General features: G+C 41.0%; 1 pseudogene; it reads right to left on the reverse strand.

The window, feature by feature from the left end:
* Nucleotides 1-4,522: 4,522 nt before the first annotated feature.
* Nucleotides 4,523-5,744, reverse strand: LOC112299983 (PDZ and LIM domain protein 1 pseudogene; annotated as a pseudogene).
* Between the last annotated feature and the right edge of the window lie 4,423 nt (nt 5,745-10,167).

Raw genomic sequence — 10,167 nt, forward strand, 5'->3', positions numbered from 1 at the left:
TATAAGTATGACCCATGGACATGAACTATAGGGGGGGAATGTGGGAGGGAGGGGGTGGGCAGGATGGAGTGAAGTGAGGGCAGGGGAAATGGGACAACTGTAATAGCATAATCAATAAATATATTTTAAAAAAAGAAATAAGTTTTCTTTTTTAAAGTGGTTCCTTTTCAGTGGGAGACACTTTCATGTCTTGAATAAGGCAAAATAGTCATTCTCTTATGTGTAAGGAACCTGGTGAACAAATGTAGGGCCTATTTATATTATTTCCACTCCTAGTTGCCATAATTTTGTTGTTGACTAACCAAGATGTGTTTTGTCTATTTCTGTGAACAAGAATGCAAAGCTCATAAAATCTCAACAAGTTCATTTCAATTGTAGAAATCAGTCTTGGTGCCCGAGCGAAAATGTCCCTCAAAAACACTATGCAGTAATGAGCCCTTGTGGCAAACGCTTAAGTATGTTTTAGGGGATAGGAATTCTATGTTGGGTGTCTTAAAGACTGACTGAGTATCTTGAGGCAAACCTTATCTTTTTTGTTTCCTCTATAACTTACCTACTCAGTGGGTGTAATGAAAACTTCTCTTGAGTCCCATATGAATTTCTCTAAGGTAAACACGACCATCATCAGCAAATACATTGCTGATTTGGTCACTCAACATATTCAGCCAACAAATATTTATTGAGGAATTACTTTTTGTTATATACTATTCTGGGTTCTGGAGCTATAGCAATGAATAAATCAGACAAAACCTCTGCCCTAATGAGGCTTACTGTTTATTGATAGTGGAAGGAGACAGAAAATAAATAGACATACAACATGTCAGGTAGTAATAAGCACTGATGAAAATAATATAGAAGAAGATAAAATGTGACAAAAGAAAAGCTGCTATTTTAGATAAGATGGTGGAAAATGACCTTTCTGAGCTGGTCATATTTAAGCAGAGACCTAAAAGAAGTGAGGAGGTAAGTAAATTGAGTCATAATGACATCTGGGGAAAAATCATATGCCATACAGAGGGAAAGGTAACTGCAAAGGCCTTGAAGTGGTAGCATACCTGAATATTCAATAAACAACCAAGGGAGGCCAGGGTGGTTGGCACAGAGTGAGAAAAGGGCAGGATAAAGATAGGAGGTAAGCCAAGAGGTGATGCTAAGGACCAGATCATGCAGAGATTCATAAACCATAGTAAAAGATTTAGATTGAATTTAATTGTAAGAGAAATGGGAGCCACCTGAAGTTTCTGAACAGAAGAGTGATGTGATCTGATTTATATCTTTAAAACACCACTATAGGCACCATTTGGTGAAGATTTAGGGTAGTAAAAAAGAGATGATTTATCAGACTATGGTTATAATCCAGGTGAGAAAAATGATAATTTAATCTACACTGATAGCAGTGGAAGTGAAACAAAGTGTCCTGATCCAGGATACATTTTGAAGAAATAGTTAACAGGATTTGTTAGTAAACTGGATATAGTGTATAAGAGAGATGTTAAAATTTGTCAGCATAGGAAATGTCCAAACCTGTAAGAATTTTTATGAGTTCATTTGAACCAAACTGACGACAATTGTTAGGATGCAAAATCTCAATGAATTGAGAACAAGCCGTGGAAAATGGCAGTTTTGTACCTTATTTTATATATTACTATCAAAGATAAAGGTATAAAGTGTTACATGAAATCTGCTGATGATAGATTAGGGAGGCAGGAGAAAGAAAAGCAGGGAAACCTCTGGAGTTGGATAAAAAGTAAAATGGTAGAGACATAGTTCTTTTACATAGGTGGTAAAGGATAGTTAACAGTCAACAATTAACATAACAATAACAATGGGGGGATTTGTGGTCTCTACTCTGGTGCAGTGGTTGTGCTACTTACCTTGTACTTCCTTCCAAGCATATGTTCCAGTCAGAGACACCATGTTTCACTATTCGGCTCCACTCTGGTCCAGCCTTTTAGTCTGCTTACTTCCTGAGCTTAGTTGTATTAAGTAGTTTTCCAAAAGGCACTTAGAAAAGGCCATTGCTTGCATTATAGATATTTTCTGGAACTGTTGTGCACCTTCATCTTCATCGTGGCATTATTTACAATAGCTCATGTATGAAAGCAAGTTAGGTGTCCATCAATAAATGAATGGATAAAGAAGATGTGGTGAGGGATTCCAAGAAGGCTGCAGAGTAGCTGGAAGCTACACTGACCTGCTCCAGGTGCCAAACCAGATTTATAACTAAATTACAGAGCAATCAATCTGAATTACGAACTGAAGGCTAGCTGAACTGAGGTACTATAACCAAGGATTTACAGAAAAAGCCACATAGAAACTGGTAAAAAAGTAGAGACACAGAAAGGGCTGGCCCCCGCACCCACATGTGGTAGCTGAGGAGCTGGAGGGATATCTCAGCTGCAAAAGACTCCTCTGAAGAGCATGGGGTCTCAACCCCATGCTGGAATCCCCAACCGAAAGCAACAGAGATGAGAAGAGGAGCCCACATAACAACTGGTAGTGAAAATCAGTGGGGATTCAGCCCATCGGGAAGAGAAGAGCATCTGCTAGACGCCCAGATGCCACCTTCCCAGGAACCAGCACTCCAATTGTTACAACACCAGCCTGGGGAGTGCACTGCATTGGTACCCCAAATACTGGTGACAGCACTCTGCTGTGCTGGGGTTCTGTAGAGGGTTCTTCTGGCTACACACAGCAGGGACTTTAGGAGTCCTCTTTTTCTGCAGAAGCGCTTGGCAGAGACTCAGATGGTGATTGAACTGTGTAGCTTTGGAAAGGGGACCATTCTTTCTCACTTCAAGTGCACAGCTGGTGCCACTCTCCCACATGCTGAATCACTGGGCCTGCCCTGACACTCTTTGGCCTTGCCCTGCTAAGTTCAGTCACACAGAGGGATCAGAGTACTGCACAGAGCTGGGACTTTTGGAGTGTCTCCTGGGGAGGCTTTTGTCTGGGAATCATGTAAGTGGGTGCTGGTTGTATGGCTACATTGCGGTAGGGGGGAACCCCTATGACTCCTATGAGCTCAGCCAATGCTATCCAGAGAGAAGTCCCTACCCCCTCCTACAGGATTACTGGCACCACCCCCAAGAGGAGACTCTATCAGCCCTCCCAAGTCCCCGTGGTCCCAACCAGCTGAGCTCAGTGTCATGGAGAAAAGGGTATACTGCTTGGAGCTTGGACATTCAGAGTGTGTATTCCTTGGAGGCTATTGTCTGGGACCAAGACAAAGCACTTGGCCTCCTCCTGCAAGCTTGGCCATCCCCACCCTTAATGGGAGACTCTTGATCTGTCCTCCTCAGCCCTGGTGGCTCCTTCCTGCTGAGCTTGCTCTTCCAGAGGGGAAGGCTTGCTGCATGCAACCTGAACCTGTGACACGAGCCTCCTGGGGGAACTAAAGTTGGACACTCTGGGAGATACTGAGTGGTTTGGCTCTAGAATAGGAGCCACTTGCCTCTCATTGAGTGAGTGACCATGTGGCCTCCAAGTAGGGGACCCGCTACCCCCATTCTTCTGACTCTGGTCAGAACACCCTATCAAGTTCATGACTGGTGGAAGGATATGTGCATCATATCACAGCCAGCCTGAGGCTACTCTACAGTCTTTGTTCACAAGACTCTGAAGGAAGACCAGGCAACCTTTGAGGGTGGCAGAGTAACTGACAGGTGGAGGCAAACCTCAGAGAACTTCTTACTTTTTTTTAAATTATTGTTCAAGTACAGTTTTCTGCCTTTTCTCCCCACCCCAGCCCAACACTCCAGCCCTCCCCACCTCCCTCTCATTTCCACCCCCCCCCCGTTAATTGTCCATGTGCCCTTTATAATTGTTCCTGCAAACCCTTCATCCTATTCCCCTGAAATTCCCTCCCCTCTCCCCTCTGGTCACTGTCAGTCTGTTTGAGAACCTCTTACTTTTTATAAATCTGCCTCCAACTCTAAGCTGGAGGAAGCTGACCCCTGTACATATATTGGCCCCTCACACACACACACCCAGGTCAAGTAGATGCGGCCACGAACAGTGAATAGCACAGTAGTCCCACACAGGTAGCCTAAGGCCAGTATACACATCTGATTTCGACTGGTACCTGAACCCTGCCCAAGTGGAACCAGAAGCAACATGATCAATAATGGGTTTCAGACCACACCAGATTTTGACTCAACTAGCCATGCAAGCAACACACCCAAAGAGGGATTCCAGCAAACCCGGCTGGGAATAACTACACCTCAAGGGGTAGCCCTTGCACAGTGATACATACATGGTGATCAAGGTTTATTCTTATATTCAGCCAACCTAAAGAGCTAACTAAACCCAGAAAAAGGAAAACAACATTCAAGACACAACTAAAACAGGAGGGTGCACATAACCCACAATAAACATTCTTTTTTTAGTCTATAAATTTATAGAGTAAAAACAAAATCAAAGGAAGACATATTAAATTTGGTTTGGTGCAAATTTGGCTGCTGCCCATTTGCAGCAGAAATGAATTGAGGTTAAGAGAAGACACAGTGATGCTAGCAAAGAGACACTGAACAAAACAATCTTCCATTTATTATGAAAACAGGCATCACATAGCAGTGCAAGTCAGTTGGCAAAGACAGCGGAATGCCACATTTAATGAGCAAAGACAAAAAACACAGTAAGCAAGAACCTCCAAGAGACGAGAGGGCCAGAGCAATGAGAGAACAACAGGGGCTACTCGGAGAATAGTGTTCGTTGCAGATCTTCTGATTCACTTGGGGAACACAGTGACCATGTTGTAAACTTCAGGTGGGGTGACCCACTGTCAGGCATGCTTTTCATGGTAGATTGGATCTTCCACAAAGAAATTGGCCTTTCTGTTTCAGGTTTGTGCCACAGTCAGTGCACACTTAACACTGAGGACAATAGTGATGGTCCCGCAACTCCACAAACACACCAACAAGGCTGGTGACACATTTGACACACATGGGTAATTTCTGGGCATTTCCAATTGATGCAGCCATTGTGATAACCAGAACCTTAACAATTCTGAATCTTAAGAACTTCTTGGGATCCCCTTTCTTCTCAGATTCCAGGATTTACTGCAAAAACAGGAATGAAGTGGACTGTTTTGGGGGCTCATTAAAACCAAGTTTCTCCTGAAGTATCTTGTAAACTTCAGATTCTTTTTCAATGATGAGTCCACTTGGATACTGAGAAATGCTCTAAGGCTCTCCATTCATCTCTGGTCCACTGGCTAATGTCTTTGATTCCAAAGCATTGTTGCAGTTGGAGATGTTTTTAGAGGATTAGAGGTCAGAGGGGTTGTGGTACAGATTTGTGATGACTCTGGGGACAGAGCTGGAGACAGAGCTGGGGGTAGAGCTGGAGGCAGGTGAGGCAGTAGAGGTAATGGCACACTGGTTGTGAGCACTTCCTATGTGCAAGACCTCTTCCTGTTTAGCAGCTAAATTCATCTTTTACTATGACATTTTCCTTCCTCTGTCACTAGAGGACACCAGACTTCATGTTGAGATTAGGATACTGTGAGAGCCATGTAGTCTATGCAGTCCCTTGATTTTGTTTTGAGATGCCAAGTGCATCATATTTCTCGTATTTTCCCCATTGATGGCTGTGATTACATCTCCAAAACATAAATCAGCTATAGCAGCCTTGCGTCCAGGAGTGACCCAGGAAATGGTAAAAGGCTGCTTGAAGTCCTTGCCCCAAATGGGGTGGAAACCCCATGACCCCTGGCCCTGGAGGACTATTTGCTGGGTGGTCATGGTGTGGTGATCCACAGCAAATAGCGATCCACCATGTGAGTGGTGACCCACAGGGACAGACATGACAGGATGAAGTGCATCATGCTGGGCTTTACTGGCAGCTATCAGATAAAGTCCACAGAAAACATTTTTGGAGCACTGAGCTCAAATCTGCAAGCTTGTTCCACTGAGCTCAATAAGACATCTATATCATAAATCCATCACAACAAGCTCTGGAGTCATAGAAGATCTGCACAATGCACAGAGGCAAAATGGGGAGACAAAGAAATATGTCATGAAAAAACAAGAGAAATCTCTAGAAGAGGAATTAAATGAAGTGAAAACAACCAGGATATCAGATGTGGGGTTTAAAACAATGGTTATAAAGATGCTCAAGGACCTTATGGGAGGAATGGATGATCCCATGGAGAACTTAAACAAAGACATAGTAAGCATTAGAAAGGACATAGAAACCATTAAAAGGAACAAGTCAAAAATAAAGAATACAATATCTGAAATGAAGAATACATTAGAAGAAATCAGCACCAGGTAACATAAAGCAGATGATCAAATCACCAAATTACAGAACAAGTTAGCAGTAAGACTTAAGAAGAAGAACAACAACAAAAAAGAGAATGAAAAAAATGAAGAAAGCCTAAGGCACATATGGGACAATATCAAGTATAACAACATCTGCATCATAGGGTTACCACAAGGAGAAAAGAGTGAGCAAGGGATACAAAACTTGTTTGAAGAATAATGGCTGAAAATTTCCCTAACATGTTGAAAGAAAAAGTCACAAAAGTTCAGGAAACACAGAGATCCCAATCAAGATGAACCCAAAGAGAGTTTCACCAAGACACATCATACTTAAAATGGCAAAGTTTAAAGAAAGAGAGAATCTTAAAAGCAGCAAGCACAGAATAGTTAGTTATCTACAAGAAAGTACCCATAAAGCTGTCAGCTGATTTCTCCACAGAAACATTCAAGCCAGAATGGATTGACATGAAATATTCAAAGTCATGAAAAGCAAGAACCTACAACTAAGATTACTCTATCCAGCAAGGCTATCATTTAAAATTGTAAGGGAAATAAAGTGCTTGCCAGACCAAAAAATAATGATACTAAAGTTCATTATAACCAGACCAGTATTGCCAAAGATCCTGAAGGCCTTGATTTAAGAAGAAGAAGAAGAAATAGATGAGAACATAATGTAAAGAATATTGGCAATGAATAAGTACCTATAAGTAGTAACATTAAATGTAAACACATTAAATGCTCAAATCAAAATGCAAAGGGGAGCTGAATATATGAGAAAACATGACCTGGGGGGTTCCAGCCAAGATGGAGGTGTAGGTACATACACTTCATTTCCTCACACAACCAAAAGAAGGTAATAACCAATTAAAACAACAACAACAAGAACTGCCAGAAAATCAAACCGTATGGAAGTTGTGGTGGCAGGAAAAACTGCCAGTCCCTTGAAAGTGGGGCAAGAGCCGAGCATCCAGTATTATCCTCTCTTGGACCCCTCCTCCACATACAGTGCCACAACTCAGCAACATGGGTTACCCCACCCTGGTGAATACCTAAGGCTTCACTCCTTAGAACATAACAGGGGTGCCAAGACAAAGAAATATGGCCCAAATGAAAGAACAGATCAAAACTCCAGAAAAAGAACTAAGCGACAAGGAGATAGCTAACTTATCAGTTGCAGAGTTCAGAGTACTGGTAATCAGGATGCTCACAGAAATGATTCAGTACAGATGCAAAATAAAGGAAGAAGTGAAGGCTATACAAAATGAAATAAAAAAGACATACAGGGAAACAACAGTGAAGGGAAGGAAACCAGGACTCAATGTTTTGGACTAGAAGGAAGAAACAAACATTCAATTGGAAAAGTGAAGAAACAAGAATTCAAAAAACTGAGGAGATGCTTAGGAACCTCTGGACAACTCTAAACATTCCAATACTAGAATCATAGGGGTGCCAGAGGAGATTAGGAAGAGCAAGAAACTGAAAACTTATTTGAAACAATAATGAAAGAAAACATCCCCAATCTGGCAAAGGAAATAGACTTCCAGGAAGTCCATGAAGCTCAGACAGTCCCAAACAAGTTGGACCCAAAGAGAAACACACCAAGACACATCATAAATGAATTACCCAAGATTAAAGATAAGGAGAGAATCTAAAAAGCAGCAAGACAAAAGAGTTACCTACAAAGTAGTTCCCATAAGACTGTCAGGTGATTTCTCCAAAGAGACCTTACAGACAAGAAGGGGCTGGCAAGAAGTATTTGAAGTCATGAAAGGCAAGGCCCTACATCCAAGATTACTCTATCCAGTAAAGCTATCATTTAGAATGGAAGGGCAGATAAAGTGTGTCCCAGATAAGGTCAAGTTAAAGGAGTTCATCATCACCAAACCTTTAGTATATGAAATGTTAAAGGGACTTATCTAAGAAATAGAAGAAGATCAAAACTATGAACAGTAAAATGACAAGAAATTCACAACTATCAACAACCAAACCTAAAAAAACAAAAACAAAAACAAACGAAGGAAACAACTAGACCAGGAACAGAATCACAGAAATGGAGATCACATGGAGGGTTATCAGTGGGGAGGGGGAGAGGAAGAATTGGGGAAAACATACAGAGAAGAAGCATAATTGGTATGTACAAAAGAGACAGGGGGAGTTAAGAATAGTATAGGAAATGGAGAAGCCAAAGAATATATGCACAATCCATAGACATGAACTAAGGGGGGATGCTGGAGGGAATGAGGTTACTGGTCAGAAGAGGATAAAGGGGAGAAAAAAAATGGGAGAACTGTAATAGCATAATCAATACAATATACTTAAAAACAAAACAAAACAAAACATGACCCATATATATGCTCTCTGCAAGAGACCCACCTCAGAACAAAAGATACACACAGACTGAAAGTGAAAGGCTGGAAAAAATTCTCCACACAAATGGAAATAAAAGAAAACCCCTGAGGTAACAATATTTATACCTGACTAAATAGACTTCAAAACAAAGGCTATAACAAGAGACAAAGAAGGTCATTACATAGTACTAAAAGGATTGATCCAACTAAAGGATACAACCCTGGTAAACATATAGGCACCCAACATTGGAGCACCTGAATAAAAAATCTTGGTGGACATTAAGGGAGAGATTGAGAGAAACAGAGCAATAGTTGGGGATTTTAACACGCACTGACAACAATGAATAGATCTTCCAGACAAAAAATCAACAGGGCACCAGTGACCTTAAACAACACACTAGATCAGATTGATTTAATTGATATTTACAGAACATTTTATCCCAAAGCAGCAGACTACACGTTCTTCTCAAGTGCACATGGAAATTCTCAAAAATAAACCACATGTTAGGACACAAAATAAGTCTTAATAAATTCAAAAAGATTGAAATCATATCAAGCATCTACTATGATCAAAATGGTATGAAACTAGTAATCAAATAATTACAAAAATGAAAAACACTGAAACACATGGAGGCTAAATAACATTTTATATATTGAAAAATGAAGGGGATAACAATGAGATCAAGGAAGAAATCAAATGTTACTTGAAAACAAATGAAAATGAAAATACAACAACCTCAAATTTATGAGACACAACAAGAGCAGTACTGAGAGGGAAGTTCATAGCACTAAAGGACTATCTTATAAGGCAAGAAATATCTCTCTCTTTTTAAATATATTTATTGATTATGCTATTACAGTTGTCCCATTCCCCCCCCACTCCACTCCGTACTGCCCACCCCCTCCTTCCCACATTCCCCCCCTATAGTTCATGTCCATGGGTCATAATTATAAGTTCTTTGGCTTCTACCTTTCATACACTATTCTTACCCTCCCCCTGTCTATTTTCCACCTATCATCTACACTACTTATTCTCTGTACCTTTACCCCCCTCTCCTCCTCCCACTCCCTTATTGACAACCCTCCATGTGATCTCCATCTCTATGGTTCTGTTCCTGTTCTAGTTGTTTGCCTAGTTTGTTCTTGTTTTTGTTTTAGGTGTGGTTGTTAATAACTGTGAGTTTGCTGTCATTTTTACTGTTCCTATTTTTGATCTTCTTTTTCTTAGGTAACTCCCTTTAACATTTCATATAATAAGGGCTTGGTGATGATGAACTTCTTTAACTTGACCTTATCTGAGAAGCACTTTATCTGCCCTTCCATTCTAAATGATAGCTTTTCTGGATACAGTAATCTTGGATGTAGGCCCTTGCCTTTCATGACTTGGAATACTTCTTGCCAGCCCCTTCTTGCCAGTAAGGTCTCTTTGGAGAAATCAGCTGACAGTCTTATGGGAACTCCTTTGTAGGTAACTGTCTCCATTTCTCTTGCTGCTTCTAAGATTCTCTCCTTCTGTTTAATCTTAGGTAATGTAATTATGATGTGCCTTGGTGTGT

Source organism: Desmodus rotundus, chromosome X (assembly GCF_022682495.2).
Source record: "Desmodus rotundus isolate HL8 chromosome X, HLdesRot8A.1, whole genome shotgun sequence".
NCBI classification, from domain to species: Eukaryota; Metazoa; Chordata; class Mammalia; order Chiroptera; family Phyllostomidae; genus Desmodus; species Desmodus rotundus.